General features: G+C 45.1%; 1 long non-coding RNA gene across 1 annotated transcript; it reads right to left on the bottom strand.

The window, feature by feature from the left end:
* Positions 1 to 6: 6 nt before the first annotated feature.
* On the bottom strand, positions 7 to 14,989 carry LOC122460320. Its single transcript, XR_006281565.1, has 2 exons — positions 14,914 to 14,989; positions 7 to 3,113 (listed from the first exon to the last, which is right to left on the bottom strand). It is a non-coding gene; the product is annotated as an uncharacterized LOC122460320 (long non-coding RNA).
* Between the last annotated feature and the right edge of the window lie 664 nt (positions 14,990 to 15,653).

Genomic DNA, 15,653 nt, shown 5'->3' with positions numbered 1-15,653 from the left:
TTATGATAAGAACCAGTAAAGGTTAGACCTTTTTGGATGAAAGGCATACTCATCTGTAACCCTCCAATTTTGGGCTGCAAACTATGATTGCACAAATTATAACAAGTTTGCATTCTTTATTGAACATCTTCCACAGAAGCACAGAGAACACTTCCAGGCCATCATTAAATAGGGTCAGTTATTAGCCAGAACCTCTCTTCAAGTGTCTTTGGATCAGAGGTGGGCAAACTATGGCCTGCAGGCCAGATCCAGCCCCCAGGATCATTCTGCCCAGCCCTTGAGCTCCTGGCTGGGGAGGCTAGCCCCCCGCCCCTCCACTGCCGTCCCTCCTCCCCCGCAGGTGTTGTTCGTTGCGCGGACAGCATGGCTGGCTCTAGCCGGGCGGCGAGGCTTCCAGTCCTGCCGCTCTGAGTGGCATGGTAAGGGGGCGGGGAGTTAGATAAGTCAGGGTACAAGGAGCAGAAGGCGGTTCGATGGGGCAGAGGTTCGGGGGGGCAGTCAGGGGATGGGGAGCAGGGGGGTTGGAGGTGTGGATAGGGGTCGGGGTAGTTGGGGGCAGGGAGCAGGTGGGGTTGGTTAGAGGGTGGGGTCCTGGGGGGGGGAGGTTGGATGGGTCAGGGATTCTGAGGGGGGCAGTCAGGGGTGGGAAGTGGGAGGGGGCAGGGGCCAGGTTGTTTGGGGAGGTACAGCCTTCCCAACCCGACCCTCCCTACAGTGATGTGGCCCTTGGGCCAAAAAAAGTTTGCCCCCCCCTGCTTTAGATGCTGCTGCTAGATTCATTTGCACAGGGTTTGGCATATGCAGGGTGTCATGACTCCAGTCGTTGGGGTTTCTGAGGGAGGTTCAGAATATGTTGAGGACCTCCCATCGGACAATCAAAAGCTCTTCTTGGGAGCTCCAGATGCGTCCCTGCACATGCTGAAGGACTCCAGGGCAACGTTCAGGTCTCTGGATATATACACCCTTACAAACGAGATTTAGCAGGTCTCAAGCTGCCCAGAGATCACACCCAGCTCAGTTCTCTAGTTTTCACAGAGCCACCAAAGCTACTAGAAAAAGACAAGGGTTCGAGAGGAAACTAGCTTCTCACTCTCCTTTAGTGACTGCCCAGCCATCATTAAAACAGTATTTTTGACAGGTTTGACCTCCCTCAGCTCCAGTTTGCAAGCTAGCAACCACCTCTCCTCTTTTGGAGCCCACCTTCCATTTCAAACAGGCCTGGTGACATGTTACAACAAACAAGTGGGTGAGCACCATCCACTTCACATCCCTCCACCCTGTCCATCTTCAGGGACTCCTCTCACGAGACTATACTGAGCCATGAGGCACAATCCCGCCTTCATTTAGGAGCAACAGAACACATCCCATCCCCTCACACAGGAAAGGGGTTTTACTCAAAGTATTATCTTGTACCAGAGAAGGATGGAAGGTGTGGGTCTGGCCTCAGATCTAAAACAACCAAACAAATTTGTAAAACCTCAAAAGTTCAGGATGACGACTCTGGCAGCTATAATTCCCTCTCTAGTATCAGGAGATTGGTTTTCAACACTTGACTACAAGGACGCCCATTTCCATATAGCGATACATCTTGCACACAAGAGATACCTGTGTTTCCACCATGGGACAGGTGTATTTCCCTTTGGCTTCTCTTTGGTCCCAAGGGTGTTCTCAAAAATTCTAGCAGTAGTGGCCGTTTACCTTCGGCAAGAAGCAATTTTAGTCTTTCTGTATCTCAACGACAGACTCCTCAAAGGCCAATCTTACAAAGCAGTACTAACTTCCACCCAGACAGCTCACTCTCTTTTCCAGGAGTTGGGTCTCTGGCTAAACATGAAGCAGTCCAAGATAGCCCCTGTACAGAGAATACAATTCACAGGGACATATTTACTGTCATTGGCAGCCTTTCTTGCCAAGGACAAAATTGTTAGTTCTGTTGAATCAGTCTGATTCAAGGAAGCCACTGTACTAAAGTAAGGAACTGTTTGCAGCTCCTAGGTTGTATGGCCACTTGCATCTTTTGACTGATTACACAAGATTATGCCCCCCACTGCTTTCAAGGCTGGTTCAAGAGGAACTATTCCTCAACCAAAGACAGCTTGGACAGACAAGTCCCGTCCAGGTAAATAACGCTCTGGACTGGTGGAAGAATCAACTCATTGTCTGTGCAGATGTCCCTTTCATCCACCCAGCTCTGACAATAACTGTGACAATGGATACATCACTATTAGGGTGGGGAGCGCATCTCAATACCCTCACAACTCGGAGCAGATGGTCATCTCAGGAAACCAGTCACCTGTTGGAACTCAGCACTGTCAGGAATGCCCGTCTTCCATTCATCTCTCTCATCAAGGGCAAATCCATCGGGATCATGACGGATAATGGCAAGATCCCCTCCCTGTGCGCCAAAGTTATAAGATTGTGGACCTGGTGTATAGCCCATCAGATTCAGATCTCAGTCCTCTCCCTTCCTGGAGCCGAGAATGTCACAGCTAATATGCTCAGCAGGTGCTTCTCCAAGGGCTACGAAAGGGAGTTGGACTCTCAACTTCTTCACAGGACACTTCAGAGGTGGGGACTTCCCAAGGTGGACCTATTTACCACATTCAGCAACAAGAAGTGCTCCCTTTTCTGCTCAAGAGGAGGCTGAGGTTGCCTCTCTTTGGGACATGCTTTTCTCTGGTTGAAGGGCCTGTTGTACACATTCCTCTGACACCACTAATTCTAATTCTGGCAGATGAATAAAATCAGATAGGACAAGGCCAGGGATATCCTCATAGTATCAGCTTCACCGAGGCAAGCTTGTTATTCTTAATCTGCTTCACTGTGTGTGCAACTGGCATTCAATCTTACTGCTGTCCCCTCATCTCCTCTCCCAGGATGCAAGTTGGGTGCTTCACCCCAACCTGGGGGTCCTCTGTCTCCAAGCATGGCTCCTAGATGGTCCCCTGGATTGGAATCCATCTGCTCAACAGGAATACATCCAGTATCACTAAAGTGGTAGAAGGGAGTCAACTCAAATTACATATCTTCAGAAATGGAAAAAGTTCAACCACTGATGTCAACATCACCTCCTTGTGCCTGAATCTTGGCTGCTCTTGGTCATCTTGGGTTATCTGCTGGATTTTTAAATGTTGGGTTTATCAATGAGTTATATTAAGATTCATCAGGCTGCTAGATCAGCATTTCATTCCCACTAGAGGGGTTTTCTGTGTTTGCTCCCCCCAAGCATCCTCCAGATTAATTAAGGGTTTCAGGAAACTTTACCCCCAGGTTAAGGATCCTACTCCAACTTGGGACCTCAACCTGGTACTTAGATACTTTATGGGACCTGCATTTGAGCCTATGGAACCCTGGTTCATTTATCTATTACTCCTGGGGGGATTCTGCGCGAGTGCGCACGCATGGACACAAAATTCTGCAAAATTTTATTTTTCAGAGTAATCCACTATAATCACACCAGTTTCAATTGTTTTGGTAAATTATTTAAACTACAAAAACAGAAAAAAAGTCACAACTATTAAGCATTTCCTAAACACATGAAAGTTAAGTTACAAATACTTGGTAACTAATACCCTGCATTCCAGTTATAATCCTGGATTTTCATTTAAATTACATTACAGAACACCAAACAGGAAAAAAAAATTAGACCGTCATTTTAAATTGCTCAGACTTTAACACATGGAAATCATATAGTTTTGCTAATCATTGTCCTGGACCTAGCTGGGTACTTTGGGAAGTCCTTGGTTCTGATTATCCTGACATTTTATTGACTGCTTGGTAAATGTTTTACTTGCCCTCAAAAGTTTGGTTTTTTTTTTAAAAAAAGGGGATAGGTAAAAAAAAAAAATCTAACCCCATTGTGCCACTTTGGCACAGGAAAAAAGGTGAGAAAGCACATAGATCTTCCTAGCTGATTCCCTTACTGTCATTTATAAGGCTTTACATCACTCTGGCAATGTAGGGGCTTTAAAACTTTTACAGGTTTTTTTTTCCCCCTGTGGGCATTGACTGAGAATGGGAGCTGTTAACCAACAATAGAATAACTAACAATGTTACATTTCTGCCTTAGAGAATGAGATCAATTAACCATCTACAGAAACATTAACAAAATGTGTTTTTACAAAAGCTATTTTCTTTAACTTAAAAACTATTTTTCAATAACATGATAGTAATATTAATTAAGTGTTTCAGTTCTCAAGCAGGTACATTTTACTAGGCAGGCAGGCTGCTGTACTTCTGCTTTGGGGACAGAGCCTTCCTCCTGCATACCAAAAAGACCTGCCCTCCTCCATGCCCCTTGGGCTGCAGTATCCAGAGAGAGGGACAGGAGTTTCTCTTGCTTGTTGGCCAGCCCCACCCCTTGAGGTCTCCCCACAGGCATGCACACCCAGCCCCCATCCCTGCAGTGATTTGCATCTCTGAAGCTGCCCCCCATCCCTGCAGTGATTTGCATCTCTGAAGCTGCTCCAGGCATGCGGGAACAGCCATGCTGCCAGGGAAGAGACGCGTGTCCCTCCACAGATTTCTTTTGCGTTTTTCTGCATGGGGGCATAGAAATATGTGGGCCATATGAACTCTGAGTTCTGCCAGGAGTAATCTAGGAAGATGGCCTTTCTAATACCTACCACGTCAGCCTGCAGAGTGGGAGAGACTGGAACCTTAATGGTATTTTTCAGGGACAAGATCTCCTTATGGCCACATCCAAAGTTCACCTAAGTGCTATCAGACTTCCATCTTAAACAAGTATTCATCTACCAATATTTTTTCCTAAACCCCAGAGACCACATGAGACCTCCTTTCATACCTTAGATGTAGGATGGTCATTTGCCTTTTACCTGGATAGGACCAAGCAATTTCGGAAATCACCTAGAATGTCTCCATCACAGAAGGATCTAGGGGGTCCATGATTTCTTCACAGAGACTGTCGAGAGGAATCTTTGGGGATATTGTTGCTTACCATGATCCAGCTGGTACTTTGGCTCCCCAGAGGACAACAGCACACTCTACCAGATCACAGGCAACTTCGAGTGTTACTCAAAAACATGCCAATATCCCAGCAGAGCTGCTACATGGACATCAGTGCATACCTTTACTGAACACTGCACCTTGTCCATACCACCAGATTGGATGTGGCACTTGGTTCTGTTGTACCGTCTTCAGTCTTGGACTGGATTCCAAAGCTCCCTGTGAGGATATTGCTCGGAAGTCACCTGAAGTGAGAGCACCTATAGGGACGTTATCTGCAATAACTAGTTTTTTGAGATGTGTACCCCTATGGGTGCTCCACTACCTGTCTCCTCTGCTTTGGGCTGTTCTTTGTTGGACAGTGGGATAGAGAAGGAACCAAGGATGGTTTGCCCACATAACCCTCAGAGTGTGCCACAAGGTTGTATAGAGCGCATGCGTGGGCTGAACAAACAGTGCTAACAGAAAATCTCTAATCAAGGGCTCAGGTGGTTCATGTGCCTCTGAAATGAAGCACCTATAGGGACACCCATCTTGAAGAACCACAGTTCCTTCACAAGGTGAGTAACCCTTTCTTCATATGCTACACACTGCTTTATACTTGGCTTTCCTCATCTGTCTCTCCACACTGTGGTGTAAAAGAAATACTAGTTATGCTGGCAGTTGTTTTGTATGGAGTGCTATCTGTAGAACACACCTCTCTGCACGGTTCAGCAGCATCATTCATTGCAGGGGTGGCTGTGATATAGCAGCAGCCCTTTGCTGCAGGGCTGGACATATGCACCCAAATCATCATTTCCAAAGGTTAGGCAAATTAGAGTCAGGCATATTTTTTTTTTTAAAACCAGAAATGTGATACTGTGTGCAGCTCTGAAAATGAACATTTCGATAAGAGGTTTTCATGGAAACTTCCAGACATACTTTGTGTGATAAATCATCATTTTCCAACCAGCTCTGATAAAAACTAGACACATCAGAGACAACCTTATGATAAATACAGTTTCATGCATTTTCATGTCAGCACAAGGTGAATTTTCTTTGTTTTTAACTTTGTTTTTCATTCAGAATAAATTATTTGTCAGGTAAAACAGGAAAATCATCTTTACAAGGCATTTTTGAGTCTTCTTACTGATTGTGTTTGTTTTTGCATATGACCAGATAGCCTCGAAATTGATCAGGAATCATGGTTTTTAACCAATCAATAGACTTGTTGATCTCAATGTTTACTTGAAAAAATAATAGTTGTGTTTATTGTTTACTGTCAACCTTTCAGAGAACAAAAAAAACAAAAACAAAAAACCACAATCAGCACTTGAATATGATCTTTTAAATAATACCTCTGTGTCAATGTAGACATTTAAATACAATTCATTCTGGAGCTGAAATGTAGTCATAAATCTTTTACAGAAAGAAAAGTAATGGCAGACATTGGTTTATGCTCGATTAACCTGTGCCTAAATGTGTGAATGATGATTTTGACATTGTTTCTTAAATTCCTTGTATCTTTGTAAAAAGTAGGAAAAAAAAGGGAAAAAACACAAAAGGAAAATGGAATTGTGCAATGTGTAAAGCAAATATAACTAAAGAACAAATAGCTGGCTAGAATTTTACTTTTTAATATATTAAGGGTTTGTTTTGCTAATGGTTAATTTACTTAAAGAAAAATTCAACACCAAGGACTACCTGAGCAGGCTCGGCAATGTGTTTCTCTGACTGTTCCCTTTGCTCATGTGGATGGGTGGCCTTATGTTAGTTGGCATGTACAGTATATTATTGTAAACCCACATACATCTGCCTATGAACCTTCCCACCTGGGCACCCATGTAGGGTACTCATCTCAGCGCCCTTTATACCGTATTATATTGCTGTGTTTAGCCAATTTCTAATAAAACTAGTATTTGAACACTGAAATCTCTCTTGCTGCTAGGTATTTCCTGCCTTTCAACCATTACACTGTTCTGGGTACTGAAATGTTTATGCTGGACCCTAGACTTGAAGGAACCATAGCTAGGAGCTCAAGCTTTGAATACCTCAGCGAAGGGGTTTGAATTTCACATAAAGGGAACCACAGAGACATTCCTCCTGTCTGAACTGGAGAGCGGATAGAGAGGAATTGCCAGCCGAAGAGAACCCTGCTCCTCCCCCACCAAGTAAGTATGCCCATCTACTCCCTGGAGACACCCTGCTGTGCCAGGCCGCAGCTGAAGGCGCAATGGCGGCTCCCTGCCGTCGCAGTTGCAGTGTAACCCAACGCTCTGTACAGCACTTTGGGGTACGGTACTGTAATGGGCCAGATGGAACCAAAGTTAGAGCCAGATCTTCAGCAAATGGAAATCAGTGTCACTCTTCATGTGTTAGGGTTGGGTTTAAGCCTTACGGTGAGGGGTGAGGTTGGGGTTAGAAGTAGGGTTAAGGGATAGGGGTTATGCTTTAGGGATAGGATTTAGGGTTAAAAGTGTAAGGGTTAGTGTTCAGGTTTTGGGGTTGGGATTATGGTTAGGGCTCAGGGTTTAGAGTTATGAGTTAGGGTTTAAAGTTAGGGTTGGGGTTAAGGGTGATGGTTAGAGGTTAGGGTCAGAGTAGTTTTAGGATTAAGGTGAGGTGTTAGAGTTAGGCTAGGTTTGAGTTAGGGTTGGGGGTGAGGGATAGGGTTTTGGGATAGGATTAGGGTGGGAGTTAGAGTTTAGTGTAAGGATTCAGGGTTAAGTTAGATTTGGGCTAGGTTTGAGTTAGGGTTTAATATTAGGGTTGTGTTTTGGGATAGGGTATGAGTTAGGGTTAAGGGTTGACATTAGGGGTTAGGGTTAGGATTATGGTTTTAGGTTTAGGGGTTAGTGTGATAGTGAGGTAGGGGTATGGTTAGGGTTTGGGTTACAGTTAGGGTGAGGGTAGGGGTTAGGGTCCAGCATTTAGGGTTAAAGTTTAGGGTTGGGGTGACAGTAGGTATTTAGGGTTAGGGATGTGACAGGTTGGATCACAGAAACCCCCTTGGGGCTGCCAACTGATGTGCCAGGACAACTTCTGTCCCTGCTTTCCCAGGACTCCAGAGCCCTGCCTGGTTGTGCCAGACATGCTTGCCGGCTACAAACACAGACCCAGGTCTGAACCACGTCCCACAAACTGCAGGCTTAACTGAAAGCAGTTTAAGAAGCGTTCCTGTCTCTAACACTCAGATGCCCAACTCCCAGTGGGAGTAAACCCCAAATAAATCACTTTTACCTTGTATGAAGCTTCATACAGGGTAAACTGATACATTGTTTGCCCTCTACAACACTGATAGAGTTATGCACAGCTGTCCCCCCCCGCCCCGTATTAATACATACTCTAGGTTAATTAACAAGTAAAAAGTGATTAAATACAAAAAGTAGGACTTAAATGATTCCAAGTGATGACCGACAAAAAGTAAGTTACCAAACAAAATAAAACATACAAACCTATGCCTAATACAATAAGACACTGCATATAGATAAAGTCTCACCCTTAGATGTTTCAATAAACCTCTTTTACAGACTAAAAGAAAAGGAGTACTTGTGGCACCTTAGAGACTAACAAATTTATTAGAGCATAAGCTTTCGTGAGCTACAGCTCACTTCATCGGATGCCTTTGGTGGAAAATACAGAGGGGAGATTTATATACACACACAGAGAACATGAAACAATGGGTTTTATCATACACACTGTAAGGAGAGTGATCACTTAAGATCATAGAATCACAGAATATCAGGGTTGGAAGGGACCTCAGGAGATCATCTAGTCCAACCCCCTGCTCAAAGCAGGACCAATCCCTAATTTTTGCCCCAGATCCCTAAATGGCCCCCTCAAGGATTGAACTCACAACCCTGGGTTTAGCAAGCCAATGCTCAAACCACTGAGCTATCCCTCCCCCCTATAAGCCATCCCCAGCAGCGGGGGGAGGGGAAGAGGGGGGGAGGAGGAAAACCTTTCATGGTGACAAGCAAGGTAGGCTATTTCCAGCAGTTAACAAGAATATCTGAGGAACAGTGGGGGGTGGGGTGAGGTGAGGGGGAGAAATAACATGGGGAAATAGTTGCGCTACATTGATGACATCTTCATCATCTGGACCCATGGAAAAGAAGCCCTTGAGGAATTCCACCAGGATTTCAACAATTTCCATCCCACCATCAACCTCAGCCTGGACCAGTCCACTCAAGAGATCCACTTCCTGGACACTATGGTGCTAATAAGCGATGGTCACATAAACACCACCCTATATTGGAAGCCTACTGACCGCTATTTCTACCTACGTGCCTCTAGCTTTCATCCAGATCATACCACACGATCCATTGTCTACAGCCAAGCGCTACGATATAACCGCATTTGCTCCAACCCCTCAGACGGAGACAAACACCTACAAGATCTCTATCATGCATTCCTACAACTACAATACCCACCTGCTGAAGTGAAGAAACAGATTGACAGAGCCAGAAGAGTACCCAGAAGTCACCTACTACAGGACAGGCCCAACAAAGAAAATAACAGAACGCCACTAGCCATCACCTTCAGCCCCCAACTAAAACCTCTCCAGTGCATCATCAAGGATCTACAACCTATCCTGAAGGACGACCCATCACTCTCACAGATCTTGGGAGACAGGCCAGTCCTTGCTTACAGACAGCCCCCCAACCTGAAGCAAATACTCACCAGCAACCACACACCACACAACAGAACCACCAACCCAGGAACCTATCCTTGCAACAAAGCCCGTTGCCAACTGTGTCCACATATCTATTCAGGGGACACCATCATAGGGCCTAATCACATCAGCCACACTATCAGAGGCTCGTTCACCTGCGCATCTACCAATGTGATATATGCCATCATGTGCCAGCAATGCCCCTCTGCCATGTACATTGGCCAAACTGGACAGTCTCTACGTAAAAGAATGAATGGACACAAATCAGACGTCAAGAATTATAACATTCAAAAACCAGTTGGAGAACACTTCAATCTCTCCGGTCACTCGAAGTGAGCTGTAGCTCACGAAAGCTTATGCTCTAATAAATTTGTTAGTCTCTAAGGTGCCACAAGTACTCCTTTTCTTTTTGCAAATACAGACTAACACGGCTGCTACTCTGAAACCAGACCTAAGATGGCTATCCTTCAACAAAAAAGCTTCAAAAACAGACTCCAACGAGAGACTGCTGAATTGGAATTAATTTGCAAACTGGATACAATTAATTTAGGCTTGACTAGAGACTGGGAGTGGATGAGTCATTACACAAAGTAAAACTATTTCCCCATGTTATTTCTCCCCCCCACCCACCCCACCTCCCACTGTTCCTCAGATATTCTTGTTAACTGCTGGAAATAGCCTACCTTGCTTGTCACCATGAAAGGTTTTCCTCCTTTCCCCCCCCCACCCCCACTGCTGGTGATGGCTCATCTTAAGTTATCACTCTCCTTACAGTGTGTATGATAAACCCATTGTTTCATGTTCTCTGTGTGTGTATATATCAATCTCCCCTCTGTTTTTTCCACCAAATGCATCCGATGATGTTAGCTGTAGCTCACGAAAGCTTATGCTCTAATAAATTTGTTAGTGTCTAAGGTGCCACAAGTACTCCTTTTCTTTTTGCGAATAGAGACTAACACGGCTGCTACTCTGAAACCTTTTACAGACTAGCTTTCTTCTAATCTGTGTCCAGCAATCACTCGCACACCGTTCTTTGTCCCAGTTTCTTGCAGGTATCGTTTGGGGTGAAGAGGCTCTCATTTGAGCCATCTGAAGACAAAATGGAGGAGTCTCTCAAAGGCTTTATATAGTTTCTCCTTGTTGGTCTAAACCCCTCCCTCCACCTGTGCAGAATTATAGCTACAAAATGGAGTTTTGAAGTCACATGGGCAAGTTACATGTCCATGCATGGACTCAGAAACCACAGCCAGGAAAGCTCAGATGTGGATTGGCATCTATTAAGGTCTATTGTCAGCTTAAGTGTTTCTTAATTGGGCACTTAACTTGCACAGTCCTCTCTAAAGAAGTTGACCAAATGCCTTACTAAGGCTACTTAAAAACAAACCAGTACACAGCCAATATTCATAACTTCAAATACCAGAATGATACATGCATAGAAATAGGATGAATAGATTCAGTAGATCATAAATTTTACAGAGATATGTTACGTAGCATAAAACCTATTCCAGTCATGTCGTATATACATTTATAAGCATATTTCCATAAAGCCTTATGGGTGCAACATCACACCCTCCTCTTGAGCTTACTGCCCGAGACTTGGATACTGTCCATGGTGGAGGCAGTATACCTAAAATGTCTGTCTCTGGTCACACCTCCTTTCTGTACCTTTAAACTGTATAATGTTATTCATAGGTGTTCCAGCAAGGTTTGGGGTGCCTGAACAGGTTGGGGTGTAGTATTGCTAACAAAATGCAGACAGCAATATCTGTTAGAGTGTGGGTGTCTTGGTATTTAGCCCCCAATGCCATGAGGCGGTGTGCCTCAGTTTCCCCTTTCACACAGCAGCATGGGCCTGTTATACTTTTGCCGCTGTGCCAAGCTTTCAGCCTGTTTACAGGTACAAGCTGAAAAGTAACAGCCGTGGGGCTGCCTTGTCACCATTCCTTGCATGTGCAACCGTTTCTTCCACAGATCAGGTGTGTCCCACATCTTTAAAGGGTTTACCACTAGTATTAACTTTTGTCTTGACCCATAGATGAAGTAGCAAAAGACACCAGATTAACAGCAAATCTATGGCGGGCAGGCTTTGTTTACACAATTTAGTTTGTTTAGTGTTTATTACATTTTTTTAATTTGTGTACCATAATAGGTGCCCTGATGCAGATTCTTCTGCCTTTTTGGAGAAGGCTTTTGATTCAGGCCTGTGTTTGGGATTTGGCAAGGAAAGGGTGCACTGTACCCATGCCTGCCCTTGGCCCCTCCCTCTGGAATTTCTCTGGGCTGGACCCCACTCCCTTGTGAGGCTACAGCCATGCAGAGATTTACTCCCCCCTGCCTTGAAGAGAGAGTTTTATCTCTTACAAGCCTCACAAGAACAACATCTTTCAATGGGGTGCTTTGGATTGGTAAATTCCCCCACTCTCGGTCCCCTGGTTAGCTGGGAGGGAGCTCCCCTCCAGGAGATCCAACCCCCAGTTTTCCCTTAAACCCTGATCCACTGGAGAGGGGTCTGGCATTTTAAATGCAGATTTTTCACCCTCCTCCTGGGAAAGATCCTCCCTACAAAAGGTGGTCAGACTTTCCGGCTCCTCTGCACCTTCCGTCTGGACTTCCCTTTCTGGGCTCCCCTCTGGTCAGACACTTCTGTGTCCCCTAAAGGGGAAGGTGACCCTGGTCCAGCTGTGGGCTCACAGCTGCCAGTTATGACAGACCCTTCACTGGCCAGCAAGTTTCCCCCCCTTTCCCTCAGGTTGGCCTTGCTTTTAGCTACAGAGTCCTTGGGGTCTGTTCCCACCACAGCGGTCACCAAGACCCCAACTTCCACCTTTGGGACACATGTCCCTGTGCACCCCAGGGCAGGCCCTGTCCCCACTCCCAAACTTCCTGGCAGTTAACAGCTGGGATGGCCTCCCTGCTACAAGGTGGAACATTTCCCTCCACTGGGCAGATGATTACAGGACAGGAGCCGGCTTTGTCCAGCCCCTCCTTCTGGGACTTGCCTTGAGCCCCAGGGCTACAGGAACTGGTTACGACCATCCCTTCCCCCAAAGCTGCATTCCTCACTGCTACAGAGGAATTTAAGGGACCCCCTCCTATTCCCCCAGCAATCCATGTGACTTCACTCCCACCCCCCCCCCCCGGGGCTTTTAGCACACGATTTCTTCTTACTGCTAATCAACCCTGGGACAGATTCTGCCACATTAAAGAAATCATTCCCAGTAGAAACGGTGCAAAATTGTGTGCCACAGTTGCAACCGTCAGTTCTGCCTGCAAATCACTAGTTTGCATGTGTACCTTAGCTAAAGGGGCAAGGACTTTCTAACCTCCCACCAGTTCTAATTCTGCCATTTCCCGTGGCAATAAATCCTTCTCCTGGATCAGGTCCCTCCTGACCACAGAAATCTCGGCACCCCTATCCCTTAATTCAATGAGTACTTTTCCACTAAGTTTAACAGCATGCATGTGCTCATTGCTTAGTTGTGTAGAAGCAACCTTTACAAATCCTGTGTGGAAAGAGGCAGCAGCCTGGCTCTGAGAAGCAGCAGCAGTGTCATGTGTTACTTGCTGCCTGTTTCCACTCAGCAAGGGACACTTATTCTTCAGGTGCTCAGTGGACTCACAACGAGAGCACCTTTTAGGTCCCTCTGCGTGTACAGGAGATTTGGAACGGGTAATAAGGGAATGGGGAGGAGAATGCCCCGCCTCCTTTTTCCCAGGGGCAAAATAGTGGTTTTGCTTTCCCCCCCAACCCTGTACCCCTCTGCCAGGGGTTCATGTTTAATTGCAGCTTGTGTTTGTGCATAAGAGTCTGCAAACCCAGCTAATTCTCCTACTGCCTCCATCTTTTTGTCCCACAAATACTGTTTCACATCATCACTGCACGCATTCAGGAATTGTTCCTGAGTAACCAAATCACACTTTCCTTCAAATCTTGTAATGCCCTTCCCTCCTCACCCACTTATCTACCAAATCTCTCATTTCATTTACATAAGTACATTACTCAATCCAGATCCCCTCTTAAGACTCCTGAATTTAACCCTATAGGTTTCAGGTGTAACCTGAAACTGTTTCAAAACTAGTTCCTTAAATTTACCATAGTTTGAAGCATCATCAATAGTCATCTTACTGACTATGTCCAGAGCTCTGCCAGATAATTTTGCTATCAATGTGGGCATCTTTTGATCTTTAGGGATAGCATGAAGAGTGCACAGTCTCTCAAAGGTGATAAAATATTCTGCAGTATTGCTGGATTCATCATAGTGTGGACATAGTTGCTCCCATTTGTGGATTTTTGGGGAAGTAGAGCCAGCAGCTGGAGGGTTTTGTCTCTTCCACTCCATTACAGCCAGTTCATGATTCTGGGCCTCAAACTGGGCCTATATTTCTCAGTCTCTTAACTCCAGGGTTCTTTTGTCCCTGGCTGCTTCTGCTTCCATTACCCTTTGGTGGGCAGCTTCCTCCCTGGACGCCTCTGCATTAATCTCCATTTGTTTTCATTCCAGAATTCTTTGTTCATTTTCATTCTCAGCCATTTGCAACCCATGCAGTTTTAGCTTTTTCTGAGTCTCACTCATGTTGCTGATTTTTCTGCCTCTATTCCCTTCCCCAAAATAAGCAAACAGAAAATAACAAACCAGTAACCACTTTCAGAGTAGCAGCCGTGTTAGTCTGTATTTGCAAAAAGAAAAGGAGTACTTGTGGCACCTTAGAGACTAACAAATTTATTTGAGCATAAGCTCATCCAATGAAGTGAGCTGTAGCTCATGAAAGCTTATGCTCAAAGCTACAGCTCACGATGCATCCGATGAAGTGAGCTGTAGCTCACAAAAGCTTATGCTCAAATAAATTTGTTAGTCTCTAAGGTGCCACAAGTCCTCCTTTTCTTTCTAGTAGCCACTTTGTCTGTTCTCCAGCCATCACACCCAAAACTCACTTAAAATCACTACCAGTATCTCAAAGCAATCAGCTGTGCACAGACCCTGCTGACTATGCCACTATGACTGGTTGAATCACAGAAACCTGCTTGGGGCTGACAACTGATGTGCTAAGACTACTTCTGCCCCTGCCTTCCCTGACAGCTTCGGACTCCAGAACCCTGACTGGTTGTGCCAGACACGCTTGCTGGTAACAAACGCAGACCCAGGTCTGAACCACGTCTCACAAACTGCAGGAAAGCAGCTCAAGAAGCGTTGCTGTCTCTAACACTCAGATGCCCAACTCCCAAACAAAAACAAAACAAAACATGCAAGCCTATGCCTAATACAGTAAGAAGCTGAATACAGATAAAGTCTCACCCTTAGAGATGCTTCAGTAAGCCTCTTTTATAGACTAGCCTTCTTCTAGTCTGGGTCCAGCAATCACTCACACCCCCTGTAAAAAGAAAAGGAGTACTTGTGGCACCTTAGAGACTAACAAATTTATTAGAGCATAAGCTTTCGTGAGCTACAGCTCACTTCATCGGATGCATGCATCCGATGAAGTGAGCTGTAGCTCACGAAAGCTTATGCTCTAATAAATTTGTTAGTCTCTAAGGTGCCACAAGTACTCCTTTTCTTTTTGCGAATACAGACTAACACGGCTGCTACTCTGAAACACCCCCTGTAGTTACTGTTCTTTGTCCCAGTTTCTTGCAGGTATCCTTTGGGGTGGAAAGGTTATCCCTTAAGCCAGCTGAAGACAAAATGGAGGGGGTCTCCCAAAGCTTTATATAGTTTCTCCTTGTGAGTCTAAACCCCTCCTTCCGCCTATGCAAAATTACAGCCACAAAATGGAGTTTTGGAGTCACATGGGCAAATTACATGTCCATGCATGACTCAGAACTTCACAGGCCAAGCCACATAGCCAGAAAAGCTCAGATATGAATTGGTGTCTATTAAGATCTATTGTCAGCTTAACTTTTTCTTGATTGGGCACTTAACTTGCACATTCCTCTCTAAAGAAGCTGACCAAATGCCTTACTAAGGCTACTTAAAATCAAACAAGTATACAGCCAATACTCATAACTTCAAATACAAAAATGATACATGCATACAAA

This window comes from Dermochelys coriacea, chromosome 5 (genome assembly GCF_009764565.3).
Source record: "Dermochelys coriacea isolate rDerCor1 chromosome 5, rDerCor1.pri.v4, whole genome shotgun sequence".
Lineage (NCBI taxonomy): Eukaryota > Metazoa > Chordata > Testudines > Dermochelyidae > Dermochelys > Dermochelys coriacea.
This window is presented reverse-complemented; position numbering and strand designations above follow the sequence as displayed.